Raw genomic sequence first — 15,409 nt, 5'->3', positions numbered from 1 at the left:
CACAGTTTATTGTGATCCCACAGTCAAAGGCTTTGGCATAGTCAATAAAGCAGAAATAGATGTTTTTCTGGAACTCTCTTGCTTTTTCGATGATCCAGCAGATGTTGACAATTTGATCTCTGGTTCTTCTGCCTTTTCTAAAACCAGCTTGAACATCTGGAAGTTCTTGATTCACGTATTGCTGAAGACTGGCTTGGAGAATTTTGAGCATTACTTTACTAGTGTGTGAGATGAGTGCAATTGTGCAGTAGTTTGGGCATTCTTTGGGATTGCTATTCTTTGGGATTGGGATGAAAATTGACCTGTTCCAGTCCTGTGGCCACTGTTGAGTTTTCCAAATTTGCTGGCATAGTGAGCGCAGCACTTTCACAGCATCATCTTTCAGAATTTGAAATAGCTCAACTGGAATTCCATCACCTCCACTAGCTTTGTTCATAGTGATGCTTTCTAAGGCCCACTTGACTTCATATTCCAGGATGTCTGGTTCTAGGTGAGCGATCACACCATCGTGATTATCTGGGTCATGAAGATCTTTTTTGTACAGTTCTTCTGTGTATTCTTGCCACTTCTTCTTAATATCTTCTGCTTCTGTTAGGTCCATACCATTTCTGTCCTTTTTCAAACCCATCTTTGCATGAAATTTTCCCTTGGTATCTCTAATTTTCTTGAAGAGATCTCTATTCTTTCCCATGCTGTTGTCTTCCTCTATTTCTTTGCATTGATCGCTGAGGAAGGCTTTCTTATCTCTCCTTGCTATTCTTTGGAACTCTGCATTCAAATGGGAATATCTTTCTTTTTCTCCTTTGCTTTTCACTTCTCTTCTCTTCACAGCTATTTGTAAGGCCTCCTAAGACAGCCATTTTGCTTTTTTGCATTTCTTTTCCATGGGGATGGTCTTGATCTCTGTCTCCTGTACAATGTCATGAACCTCTGTCCATAGTTCATCAGGCACTCTGTCTATCAGATCTAGTCCCTTAAATCTATTTCTCACTTCCACTGTATCATCATAAGAGATTTGATTTAGGTCATACCTGAATGGTCTAGTGGTTTTCCCTACCTTCTTCAGTTTAGGTCTTAATTTGGCAATAAGGAGTTCATGATCTGAGCCACAGTCAGCTCCCAGTCTTGTTTTTGCTGACTGTATAGAGCTTCTCCATCTTTGGCTGAAAAGAATATAATCAACCTGATTTTGGTGTTGACCATGTGGTGATGTACATGTGTAGTCTTCTCTTGTGCTGTTGGAAGAGGGTGTTTGCCATGACCAGTGGGTTCTCTTGGCGAAACTCTATTAGCCTTTGCCCTGCTTCATTCTGTACTCCAAGGCCAAATTTGCCTGTTACTCCAGGTGTTTCTTGACTTCCTACTTTTGCATTCCAGTCCCTTATAATGAAAAGGGACTTTCTTTTCATCTTTTTTGGATGTTAATTCTAAAAGGTCTTGTAGGTCTTCATAGAAGCATTCAACCCCAGCTTCTTCAGCATTACTGGTTGGGGCATAGGCTTGGATTACTGTGGTATTGAATGGTTTGCCTTGGAAACGAACAGAGATCATTCTGTCGTTTTTGAGATTGAATCCAAATACTACATTTTGGACTTTTTTGTTGACCATAATGGCTACTCCATTTCTTCTAAGGGATTCCTGCTCACAGTAGTATATATAATGGTCATCTGAGTTAAATTCACTCAGCAGAAGGCTTTTTGAGAATTCTGCTTTGGTATATGGAAGATTATCAGACTAATCATAAAGGTAAGAACAACTAACAAAGGTGGATAGTACCTGTTAAGTACCTATTAAGCTGTATTAAGCTGACACTAGCTTAGAAAGCTGTTTTCTTTGAAAAAAATAGAATGGGTATTTTTTATTAATATTTAATATTAGGATAAGGTACATGAGTTATGTATGTATTCAAAATATTCTTTTTTAATTTGTTTATTTTCCAAGAATTATTTTTATAGTTCCCATTTCTGAACATACAGTCAGGTCATTTTTAAAAGTAATCTGTGTGCACATCCTAAAACCTTTGAAGATCTATTTCAGTATAAGATTTAGGGATGTACAAGTCAGTTTTTGGCTCAAATTTGATTATGCTTATGATTTAAATGTGTTTCTAGGTTTATAGTCACATTGAACTGTAATGACTCTAGAGAGGTGTGTATTATAGGGTTTATTATAGGATTTATTTTATTTATTCAGGGTTTATTTATTAATCAGCATTACTGACACCTTTAATGACAACACAAATTTGTGTCCATTATTCACGTCACCATCCAGAACTGAGGGCTGCTTGCTACCTAGAGATTAAGGCCAATCTCTGAGTGAAGTGAGCAGTATCGTGGGCAGCGTGTAAAGTGGCCTCCAGTGACCCCCACTTCCTGGTAGTCATACTTTTGTGTGATGCCCTCCACTTGAGTGTGGACAGGACCTTGTGACTTGTTTCTGATGAGCAGAATATAACAGAAGTGATGGAGTATCAGGTCTGGGATTCAGTGACAAAAAGCCTCTGACTCTCTTCTTGGGAACTCTGTTCTGCACGCTGGCTCTCTCTTTGATTGCTCACTCTGGAAGTGGAAGGTAGCTATCACTTGTGAGGACACTCAAGCAAGCTAAAAAGAGCTTCATGTGGCAAGGAACAGGCCAACAACCAGTGAGGAACCGAAACCTACAATAACCACATCAGGAGTTTAGAGGTGAATTCTTCAGCTCCAATCAAGTCTTGAAATGACTGTAATCCTGGTCAACAGCCTAACTGTGACTTCATGAATGAACTTGAGCCAGAGACATCCAGTTAAGTCACAACAATATTTCTGCCAATAAAAACTATGAGATAACCTAACATCTATTTGACACTGGATGTTTTTAAATCAAAATTCCCAACAAAGAAAAACTATAGGCCTATATGTTTTCATTGCATCAAACATGTAAGGAAGAAACAGTACTAATATTGTATAAAGTATTGGAGACAATAGGGTGAGGCCATACTGTTCAACTGGTTTTATGGGGTCAGTGCAACCTTGATAACACAGCTTGCCAGATATATTACAACAGAAATAAAGCATAGAACAATATCTACTGTACCATGAGCAATGAATAAGGATGAAAAAAATCTTTAATTAAACATTAATATTTAAAAAATGAGCCATTGTGACTGAATATGGTTATCCCCCAGGTATACAAAGCTGGCTTAACACTAAATTTTAATCAATGAAATGATACAGAAGAGAATTACTTAAATGGTCTTGTTAATAGATTCAGAAAAGACATTTAACAAAATTCAACATTATCCTCTTCTAGATTTTATGATTCTGTACTCTAACTTTTCTTCATATCTTCTGATTATTTTTTCTTATCTTTTTTATAGACTCCACTTCTGTTATCTCTAAATGTTGTTTATCTCTCCAGCCTAAGCCATCGTCTTTTCTTCACCACTTCTTTACATAATATCATTGTTTCTGTGGCTTAAATTTTTGCTCATATATACAACTCTCACTCAACCCTCTCTTCTGCCTTTCAGACCTATATGCACAATTGCTTATGTATACATTCTTTGGGAAATCTCATACTTAATATGTTGAAAACTGAACTCATATCATATTATATACTCCCACTTCCCAAGAAAATCTATTTCTCCTCTAGTTTCCTGCTTCACAATAAATGTCAGTGTAATCTGCACAACACTTGAGTCAACGGTTCTGGTATCCTGTTTGATTCCTCCTTCTTACTCATTATTCTTCTCTTCTAATTTATCAAGTACCATAATTTATATTTCTACAATATTTCTACAATGACATATTTTCTATGTCATCTTGGGTCTATTTTGAAAAGTTTTTTGAAAAAATTTTTCTAATTCAATAAAATTGAATTTATTGTCAGATTCATAGTGGTTTATGCTACTCCTTCTTTTATATTTTTAGGCCTGTGACATAGGTAGTTAAATTATTAATACCGGGAATTAAAAAGGAAATAGTTGTTTTTCTCTCACTATTCTTTCTTTCTTGATGTACCTGAACTAGGTTTTTTTTTTTTTTTTCTGAACTAGGTTTTTAAAATATATATTAATGTATTCAAAGAATGGACACTACATTTTGTTAATTTATTTATATGCTAATTTTCTACTGATTGGTTTTAATTTGTACATCTTTTGAAGCTTTTTAATTTGGAAGGTTAAAAAAGTGAGTTTGAAATTAATGATATAAACATTTAAAGTTATAAAATTCAATCAATGCAATTATAGCTGCTTCTAATGGTTTTTCTCCCCTTCAAGGCTCACTGCCTGGTTGTGGTGGAAGGGCTTGCCTAATTCAATGAAGTTATGAGACATGCTGTGCAGGGCTACCCAAGGTGGATGGGTCATATTGGAGGTCCACTGGAGGAGGAAATGGCAAACCATTTCGGTATATTTTCTGTGAGAACCTCATGAACTGTATAAAAACGTGAAAAATACGATGCTGAAAGATGAGTCCCCCAGGTCAGAAGGTGTCCAATATGCTACTGGGGAAAAGCAGAGGACAATAACTCCAGAATGAATGAAATGGCTGTGCCAAAGCAGAAATGACACTCACCTGTGAATGCGTTTGGTGATGAAAGGAAAATCTGATGCTGCAAAGAACAGCATTGCATAGGAACCTGGAATGTTAGATCCATGAATCAAGGTAAATTAGACATGGTCAAACAGGAGATAGCAAGAGTAGACATTGACATCTTAGGAATCAATGAACTAAAATGGATAGGAATGGGTGAATTTACTTCAGATGAGCCTTATATCCACTATTGTAGGCAAGAATCCCATAGAAGAAATGGAGTAACCCTCATAATCAACAAAAGAGTCCTAAGTGCAGTACTTGGGTGCAATCTCAAAAACAATAGAATGATCTCAGTTCATTTCCAAGGGAGACCATTAAACATCACAGTAATTCAAGTCTATGCCCTACCACCAATGCCAAAGAAGCTGATGTTGATCAGTGCTATGAAGACCTAGAAGACCTCCTAGAACAAACACCAAAAAGGATATCCTATTCATCATAAGGGCTTGGATGCAAAAGTAGGAAGTCAAGAGATACGTGGAGTAGTAGGCAAGTTTGGCCTTGGAGTATAAAATGAAGCAGGGCAAAGGCTAACAGAATTCTGCCAAGAGAATGCACTGGTCATAGAAAACACCATTTTTCAACAACACAAGAGATGACTTTATACATAGACATCACCAAATGGTCAATACCAAAATCAGATTGATTGAATTCTTCATAGCCAAAGATGGAGAAGCTAAATACAGTCAGCAAAAAAAAATGAGACCTGGATTTGACTGTGGCTCACATCATCAGCTTCTCATAGCAAAATTCAGGCTTAAACTAAAGAAAGTGGGGAAAACCAGGAGGCCAACCAGGTATAACTTAAATCAAATCCCCTATAAATATACAGTGAGGGTGATAAATAAATTCAAGAGGTTAGATCTAGTAAACAAGATGCCTGAAGAAATATGGACAGAGACCCATAATATTGCTCAGGAGGCAATGAACAAAGCCACCTCAAAGAAAAAGAAAAACAAGAAGGCAAAGTGGTTGTCTGAAGAGGCTTTACAAATACTTTAAGAAAGAAGAGAAGCAAAAAGCAAGGGGGAAAGGGAAAGGTACACCCAACTAAATGCAGAGTTCCAGAGAATAGCAAGGAGAGACAAGAAAGCCTTCTTCAATGAAAAATGCAAAGAAATAGAGGAAAACAACAGAAGGGGAAAGACTAGCGATCTCTTCAAGAAAATTGAAATTATCAAAGGGATATTTCATCCAAAGATAGGCAAAATAAAAGACAGAAAAGGTAAAGATCTAATAAAAGCAGAAGAGATCAAGAAGAGATGGAAAGAATATACAGAAGAACTGTACAAAAAAAGATCTTAATAACCTGGATAACCACAATGATATGGTTACTTACCAAGAGCCAGACATTCTGGAGTGTGAAGTCAAGTGGGCCTTAGGAAGCACTCTGTCAATAAAGCTAGTAGAGGCAATGGAATTCCAACAGAGTTATTTAAAATCTTAAAAGATGATGCTATCAAAGTGTTGCACTCAATATGTCAGCATATTTGGAAAACTCAGCAGTGGTCACAGGACTGGAAAAGGTCAATCACCATCCTAATTCCCAGGAAGGGCAGAACTAAAGAATGTTCAAACCACCAGACAATTACACTCATCTCCCATGCTGGTAAGGTTATGCTCAAAATCCTGCATGCTAGGCTTCAGCATTATGTGAACCAAGAACTTCCAGATGTCCAAGCTGGGTTTAGAAAAGGCAGAGGAACCAGAGTTCAAATTGCCAACATTTGCTGGATCATAGAGAAAGCAAGGGAATTCCAGAAAAACATCTACATCTTTTTTATTGACTACACTGAAGCCTTTGACAGTGTGGATCATAACAAACTGTGGAAAACTCTTTAACAGATAGAAATATCAGACCATCTTACCTGTCTCCTGAGAAACCTGCATACTGGTGAAGAAGCAACAGTTAGGACCCTTTATGAAATAACTGACTGGTTCAGGATTGAGAAAGGAGTTCAATAAGGCTATTTATTATCACTCTCTTTATTTAACTTATATGCACAGCTCATCATGAGAAATGCTGGGCTGGATGAGTTACAAGCTGGAATCAAGTTTGTGGGGAGAAATATCAACAATTTCAGATATGCCACTCTAATGGCAGAAAGCAAGAGGAACAAAGGACCTCTTTATGAGGGTGAAGGTGGAGAGTGAAAAAGCTGCCTCATAAATAAATATTAAAAAACTAAGATGATGGCATCTGGTCCCATCACTTCATGACAAACAGAAGGGGGAAAAGTGGAAGCAGTGACAGATTTCCTGTTCCTGGGCTCTAAAATAACTGAGGATAGCAACTGCAGCCATGAAATTAAAAGATGATTGCTTCTCAACAGAAAAGTTATGACAAATCTAGACAGCATATTAAAAAGCAAAGACATCACTTTGTCAACAAAGGTCTGTATAATCAAGTCTATGGTCTTTCCAGTAGTCACATACCATTGTAATAGCTGGACCATAATAAAGGCAGAGCACAGAAGAACAGATGCTTTTGAACTAGCATCTAGTTTGTGCTAGAGAAAAATCTTGAGAGTCCTTGGACTGCAAGGGGATGAAACCAGTCATTCTTAAAGGAAATAAACCCTGAATACTCATTGGAAGGACTGATGCTGAAGCTGAAGCTCCAATACTTTAGCCACTTGATTAGAACAACTGTCTTATTGGAAAAAACCCAGATGCTGGGAAAGATTGAAGACAGAAGAAGAGGGTGACACAGGATGAGATGGTTGGATAGCATCACCGATGCAGTGGACATGAACTTGATAAAACTCCAGGAGATGGTGTGGGACAGGGATGCCTGGCATGCTGCAGTCCACGGGGTCTTGGAGTCAGACAGGACTTGGCAACTAAACGAAAACAGTTTTTATATATTGTTTTTATTATCTTTAAGTTGGAATATTTTCAATTCCTCCTAGTGTCTTTTTCTTTGATTCATAGGATATATTAAAATGTGTTGCTAATTTACCCATAGTTAGGCTTTTCTATATATTTAATTTTTGTTGGTTTCTAATTTAATTTTCTTTTGTCAAAGAACATCCTAAGATTCAACCTTTTTTAGCTAGTTGAAAGCATTTTTATGGTCCAGCATATAATCTATTCTGATGTACATTTTATGTGTAGGATATGTTTTTCAATTGCTCACTTTCAATTAGTGTAAAAATGTCACTTGGTCAAGATCATGTTGTTAAATACATTCCACATTCTTACTGTTTTATTATCCTACTAATTAAAGAGAGGGGAATGGTAAAATACTCCACTCTAATTTTAGATTTGTCTCTTCCTCCTTTTAGTTCTGCCAGTTTGGCTTCATGTATTTTGAAGCTCTTCTTTTTATTGTGTGTGTATGTATTTACAGATATGATGTCTGCCTGTTGAACTTTTTACCATTAAAAAATTACACCTTATTCATATTCTTTTTCTTGAAGTCTGTGTTTTTGATGTTTGGATGGTTGCACCAGCTTTCATATATAATTATGAATGGTATGTTTTCCCCACTTATTTACAGTTTACATGCTCTGTCTTTACAGTTACTACAAATCAGATATCACTTTTTTGTTTTTAAGTTAAGCAATCTGCAATTGCATAGCCTCTGCCTTTTAACTGAAATGCTTAGTTTATTAACATTTAATGCAATCATTTACATGATGGTACTTAAGTCTACCTTTTTATAATTTGTTTTCTATATGTCTCTCTGCTTTCATTCTTTATTTAAGATTAATTTAATAGTTATATTATTGCACTTTTAATTCTTTGTATTTGGGTATACCTCTCTCTTCTTAAATTACAGCTGTAGCTATTACACTCTGCATTTTAATTTGTCACATTCTGCTTAGAATTAAAATTATGTTTTTTATACAATGTAAGAATTTTGAAACATAATTCCATTCACCATCTCCTTTGTGTTATTGTTTTCATATATCTTGTATCTGCATGTATTATAGATTTTGTTTTACTTTACTTCATTGTATGGATTTTATAAAAATTAAGGAAAAAATCAGTTTCCATTGCATTTATGCACATATTTAAAATTCTAGTGCCTTCATTCCCAACTGTAAACATGATTTTCCCTGTGGTGTAATTTTTTTCTAAAGAAATCCCTTTAGTATTCCTTATAGTATAGGGCAACTGGTGAAGAACTCTCAGTTTTCTTTTCTTACCTGAGAAAGTTCTTGTCTGTTTTTACTTATCTTGACATATTTTTGATGGATATTTTACTGAAAGAATTCAGAGCTGAATTTTTTCTTCTTTCAGTACTTTGAAGATGTTTCCTACATTCTGGTCTTCATTAGTTCAAATGAGAATCCAGCAGCCATTTATATTATTGGTTGTCTATATAATTATTATTTTTTGGTCTGTTTTCAAGACTCTCTCTAATTAATTTTTAGCAATTTGACTATGATATGCCTAAAAAAATATTATATATATTTATTTACTTTAAACCTTGCTGAACTTCTTGAGTCTATTGATTTATGTTTCTCCAAGATGGGAACTTTTCAGCCATTATTTTTAAAAATATTCTTCTGTCTAATTTTCTCTTTCTCCTTTCTTTCTGAGGCTATAACTATATGTATATTATATTTTTGTGATGATAGTCCACAGGTCCCTGAAGCTCTATTCACTTATTATTATTATTATTTTTTTTTTGTCCTCTGTTCTTTAAGTTCACCAGAGAAATGTGTGTGTGTGTGTGTGTGTGTGTGTGTGTGTGTGTGACTTAGTTGTGTCTGCCTCTTTGCAACCCCATGGACTGTAGCCCTCCAGCCTCCTTAGTCCACGGGATTCTCCAGGCAAGAATACTGGAGTGGGTTGCCATGCCTGTCTCCAGGAGATCTTCCCAACCCAGGGATCAAACCCAGGTCTCCCGCATTGCAGGCAGAGTCTTTACCATTTGAGCCACCAGGGAAACCCAGAGAAATGCATGGACTTTATCCAGTTTTTAAGGTCAGACATTATTTTGTCATGATCAATCTACTAGTAAGTCCATGTCATGAATTTTTTAGATATTTCATATATTGATTATTTTTCTTATAAAATAGCTATATTTTATATTTTATTCAGTTTAGTTTTTAGCTCCAGAAACTCTGCTTAGGTATCCTATTCACTTTCAACTTATTTTTAGACAACTTTGTGAGCACTGTGAATATATTTTGCAGTTCAGGGACCCATAAGGTAGAAAATACACCAATAATTTGAATAGGAAAAGTATACCTAAAAGAATTATTAACTAGTTCCAGGGAATTAACTACTGAGAGATAAAGAGAACTTGAAAGAATATATAAATAACTTACACAGAGAGCAGCCACTGCCACTGATTTAGGTATAAATAGACATGGAATAAGGTATAAATAGACATGGAATGAGGTATAAATAGACATGGAATAAGTCACTTCCATCTTCAAGACTGAGATTCATACATCATTAGATTGAGTGTATCTTTGGACCACTGGATGATAGGAAAGTTCATGGTGTACTTTGGGCAAGGGATGGCAAGCAGGAAATCACCTGCTGGGATGGCAGTCAAGTGGAGAAACAAGTGGGAAGCTGCCTGCTGAGATGCTGCTAAAACTCATTGGAAAGCCACCGTCTGGTGTCACATATTCTACTGGCTGCCTCATGCTGCAGCAACCAGCATTTTTTAAAAGTTAAAAGCACACCATAACCAGGAAGAGGAGCCTCTATCCCTTGCAATACTCATTCAGTACCTTCTATTAACAAAATTTTTCATTGTGCCAGCTGGCAAAAGAGAAGACTCTAGTTCCAATATCACAAAGCAGGGCAAAGAAAGGTTAAGTTGAGACTGAGAATACAGTTTGCATATAGTTATAACAGCTGCTTTTAAAATTCTTGTCTGCTAGTTTCAACATCGGTGTCATCAGGGTTGGTTCTTTTGGTTCATTTTTCTCTTGTCTTTGCATCACATTTTCCTGTTTCTTTGCATACCTACTAATTTTTAATATGTACTAGACATTGTGGATGAGAGTGCAGAGGCACTCTAGATCCTCCTATCATCCTCTGGATGGTGTTTATTTCTGTTCTAACAGGCCATTACATTATTGGCCATTTACATTGAGCTTGTGAAGGCTTGGTTCTATGCTGTCAGGAGTGAGTCTCATGATTTATGTTCAGACCTAGAGTGAACCCTTTAGATCTGGAGCGTAGTCTTTAGTCCAGTGACTTGAAATGTGGGGGGTTTTTATGAACAGCTTGAGTTAACCAAGCCTTCCAATATGGCCAGACTCAAAATTCTAAACTCTCGTCTCCCTCATGGAGGCAGCAACTGAAATTTCTTTCAATCTTTCCACTGTTGCTTTCTGTAGGGTGTCTGGGCATCTCCCCTATGTTGGGGTATTTGAGAGGAATTTATATAGAGATTTTGGGGGCTCTTCCTTCTGTGGTTTCTTTCTTGTTATGATTTCCTCACTCAATTTCCAGTCTTTCTGGCAGCCCTCAGCTCTATCCTCTGATAGCTCAAGTCAGTAACAGAACAGCCTTCTGCTCATTTCCAGCTTTTCTGTGCCTCTCAGACTAGAGATTTCCCTCAGAGCAAAAGCCTGATTAAAATGCATCCCGCCCAGTGAAGTTTTCCCCCTTTAAGGGTTATATCCTTCACAGTTTCTTTCCTGCTTTTTGTTATTCTCAAATTCCTGAGATAAACATCTCTGCCACTACTGGAACACGGTACATTCTTACTCTAAGGGCTTTGGATCCAACTTCAAGAAGTAAGTAGACTGCAACACACATGGAAATGAATCTCTGGGTTTATTGAAAAAAAATCGTAAATTGTCATTTCAGTACAATGTGTATTATATTTGAGTACATACTGACTGCAGTTCTATGCAGAGTATTAATCATCTACAAGTATAATGAAGTGGAAATATAGGATAAATGTACCCATATCATAATTTGCAGCTCCCTCTTTCAGAATCAGCAAGAAGTGTTGTGTCTTTATAATAAATAACTAGTTAGTCAACTGAGCATAGTTATGATACATGCATGTATATAAAAAAGAGTTCAGCACAATATAAGGTTTCATTTTGCTCTTGAACTTGCTTAAGCTCCTTCTTTGGAAATATACAAATGTTTTTGCATGGGTGAATTGTTCCATTACAATCCATTGAACATGGAAGTTCTCATGGGCAAAGCACTGGGTCACCTGGCAGAGCTGGCAAAAAAGAAATAATCCAGGAAGAATTTTTAGCTCAGTTACAAGCAGACATCTTCAGAGGCCTGTTTCTTTCTTCTCCCATTAGCTTGTCTGAGGTTTCATTTCCTTGCAACTATAAGCTGCACATGGCTCCTTCTTATTCAGATGAAGCACAACTAAATCTAGTATTAGGTAGTGCTTACTCTAGTTGTCTAAAAATAGCGTTAGTAAGAAAAACAGCTCCTCCCTGTGATGGCGAAGGTCATCAGCCTTTATCTGCAAAAGAGAAATGCTCAGAGACAGCCTGTCTGTATTCCTTTTTATCTATTTTATAATGTAATTTGTATTGCTTTTTTTTTCCTTTTTGTAAGAAAAAAATCATACACACTGCAAGAAAAAGGTCAGGAAACATATGAAGAGCAGAATTTTTAAAGATGATTCCTAACCTCACTACCTAGAGGTTGTGATTATAAACATTTTGTGGTGTAAACTTGTATACACATTTAAACACACACACACAGTTTCCTCTTTATCTAAATATACATCATCATTAGTTTTAGTGGCTGTGTATTTTATGGATACATTAAAAATTATGGTGTTAAACATCTAGTGATAAGTATTTTCAAGATCCCAGCATATATTTTTTTTTAATTTTACTTCACTTTTGTGTTTTTATTGATCTATAACAGACAAAATTGTAATATATTTAAAGTGTCCAGCATAATGATTTGATATACATATACATTGCGAAAGAGTCCTAGAATGAAGATAAATAACATATCTATGAACTCATGTGAAAGAAAATGAAAGTGTTAGTCGCTTAGTTGTGTCCAACTCCTTGTGACTCAATGGACTGTAGCCCACCAGGCTCTTCTGTTCATGGGATTCTCTAGGGAAGAATACTGGAGTGGGTTGCCATTCTTTTCTCCAGGAGATCTTCCCGACCCAGGGATCAAAGCTGGGTCTCCCACACTGGAGCTTTACTCTCAGCAAATTTCAAGTATACAATAGAATATTATTAACTTTGGTCACTATACTATACGTTAGAATCTTCAAATTTATTTATTTAACCTTGGACCAACCTCTCCCTATTTCAGCCACACCCTCACCAACTCCAGTGTTCTTGCCTGGAGAATCCCATGGACAGAGGAGCCTGGTGGGCTATAGTCCACATGGTCACAAAGAGTCGGATACGACTGAAGCAACTTAACACACACACATACATGGCCCTATTACTGTTGATAAGACACTTTTACATTGTGATGCTCTTTATTATGAAAGCTATATAGTTCTGTAATCAGGCCATTTACACAAAGTGGCACTTTTGGGATTTGTCTAACCCCTTAAGCTAGATACCAGTGAAGACTGGTGTACAAGTCATCATCAATAAGCATGTTTACACTTCAGCCAACCTCATGGTCTTCATTTATTCCAATTGTGCTTCCTTGGTCAGATGGCTCTTATTATGTTTTACTTTAGTACCATACTGCAGATGCCAGAGAACTTGAGTTTACCAATGAATAATCTCCTGAGATGCAATGTCATGAAGGAGAATGGTCTAGTCTAACTCAATAAAGTCATCATTTCTTTGTATTTGCTAGACAGTTTGAATTTTTGCCATTTTGTGCCATGTATATTCAGTAGAATTTTACCATTTTATATAACCACTGACAACCCAAGCTAACTGTCAAACTGTCTTCTTTTCTGGACGTACGTTTCCAAAACTGTCTGGAATATTTTGTGCTTCTATTGTTTCATTTACTGACTCGAGTCTTTGATAAAATGTGTTTTCTTCCTCATCTGGGTTTACTCCAGTTTCTCCTTCAAATGTGAAGTTGACTTCTGGTGCCGTATCTTGTCCCATTGGAGGGTATAGTACTTCAGCTGTGCAGTTCAATGTAACTTCTTTTTGAATAATTTCTTGCACAGAAAATTTAAGGCAATGCTTATATCCTCTTCCTGAAGTATCCTCCAGGCTGGCTTGATTGACTGTTTGCATCAGAAACACCTTGTGAGGGGTCCCCTGCTGGTTGTTGGTTTAGCTGTCTACCTCCAAGGCTACCCTGGAAGCCAGGTAGTGGGCCAGAGGGACTTTCATTCTTGCTGAGTTTTGACTGGGCTGGTGTGAGTCCCTGTCTTTATCCTGCCTGCTGCCAGGTTCCCTGGGAGGAAAAGTCCCTATGAGTTTGACTTTAAAAAAAAAATAAAGTTCACATATAAGTGAGCTTTCCTGGTGGCTCAGATGATAAAACGTCTGCCTGCAATGCAGAAGATGTGGGTTCAATTCCTGGGTCAGGAGGATCCCTTGGAAAAGAAAATGGCAACCCACTGCAGTATTCTTGCTTGGAAAATTCCATGGACAGAGGAACTTGGTAGGCTACAGTCCATGGGGTCGCAAAAAGTCATGATTGTGCAACTTCACTTCTACTTCTATAAATGAAACCATACAGTATTTTTCTTTCTATATGCTCCTTTCATTTAACAAAATGCCCTACAGGTTCATCCATGTTGTTACAACTGACAAGATTTCCTTCTTTTTTAGCCTGAATATTATATATATATGTATGTATGTATATATACACAGCACTTTTCTTTATCCATTCATCTGTTAACAGATAGACTGCTCTATATCTTGGCTATTGGAAAAAATTCCCAGCATATATTAATTAATTAATTCTTCAGAGGCCTTTCTTAATTATTTAAACATAAGTCATTCACTAATACAATAGCTTACTTTAATTCCAGGCAATGCATTTATCATTCCTTGATATTTGCATGTTTGTCCATTCATTTCCCTGTTCACTGTCTATGTTTATCTCTAGATTATAAATGATGTAAAATTAGGACATTATTTTATTCAGTCTTATCTCCCAAACAACAAGAACAGGGTCTTATACAAAGAAAGTTTTCATAAATATTAGTAGTGTGAATGGAAACTGATACTATGATGTCCTAACTGTTCTGAGTGGAGAGAGTGAGATTTTTGGCCTATAGCATTGTCAAAGTTAGGTCCTAAGACCATCGCCTGACATAAGTATTTAATAATTTAAGAATGGTCTTGTCAGATGGCTTCATAGCTGAATTCTACCAAAAATTTAGAGAAGAACTAACACCTATCCTACTCAAGCTCTTCCAGAAAACTGCAGAGGAAGGTAAACTTCCAAACTCATCCTATGAGGCCACCATCACTCTAATTCCAAAACCTGACAAAGATGCCATGAAAAAACAAAACTACAGGCCAATATCACTGATGAACATAGATGCAAAAATCCTTAACAAAATTCTAGCAAACAGAATCCAACAACATATTAAAAAGATCATACATCATGACCAAGTGGGCTTTATCCCAGGGATGCAAAGATTCTTCAATATCCACAAATCAATCAGTGTAATACACCACATTAACAAATTGAAAAATAAAATCCAAATGATTATCTCAATAGATGCAGAGAAAACCTTTGATAAAATTCAACATCCATTTATGATAAAAAAAAAAAAACCCTCCAGAAAACAGGAATAGAAGGAACATACCTCAACATAATAAAAGCTATATATGACAAACCCTCAGCAAACATTATCTTCAATGGTGAAAAATAGAAAGCCTTTCCCCTAAAGTCAGGAACAAGACAAGGGTGCCCACTCTCACCACTACTATTCAACACAGTTTTGGAAGTTTTGGCCATAGCAA

General features: G+C 36.5%; 1 pseudogene; it reads right to left on the bottom strand.

Annotated features, from left to right (window-relative positions):
* Positions 1 to 13,147: 13,147 nt before the first annotated feature.
* LOC122449649 lies at positions 13,148 to 13,819 on the bottom strand (annotated as a pseudogene).
* Between the last annotated feature and the right edge of the window lie 1,590 nt (positions 13,820 to 15,409).

The sequence above is a fragment of the Cervus canadensis genome, chromosome 11 (assembly GCF_019320065.1).
Source record: "Cervus canadensis isolate Bull #8, Minnesota chromosome 11, ASM1932006v1, whole genome shotgun sequence".
Taxonomy (NCBI): Eukaryota; Metazoa; Chordata; class Mammalia; order Artiodactyla; family Cervidae; genus Cervus; species Cervus canadensis.
This window is presented reverse-complemented; position numbering and strand designations above follow the sequence as displayed.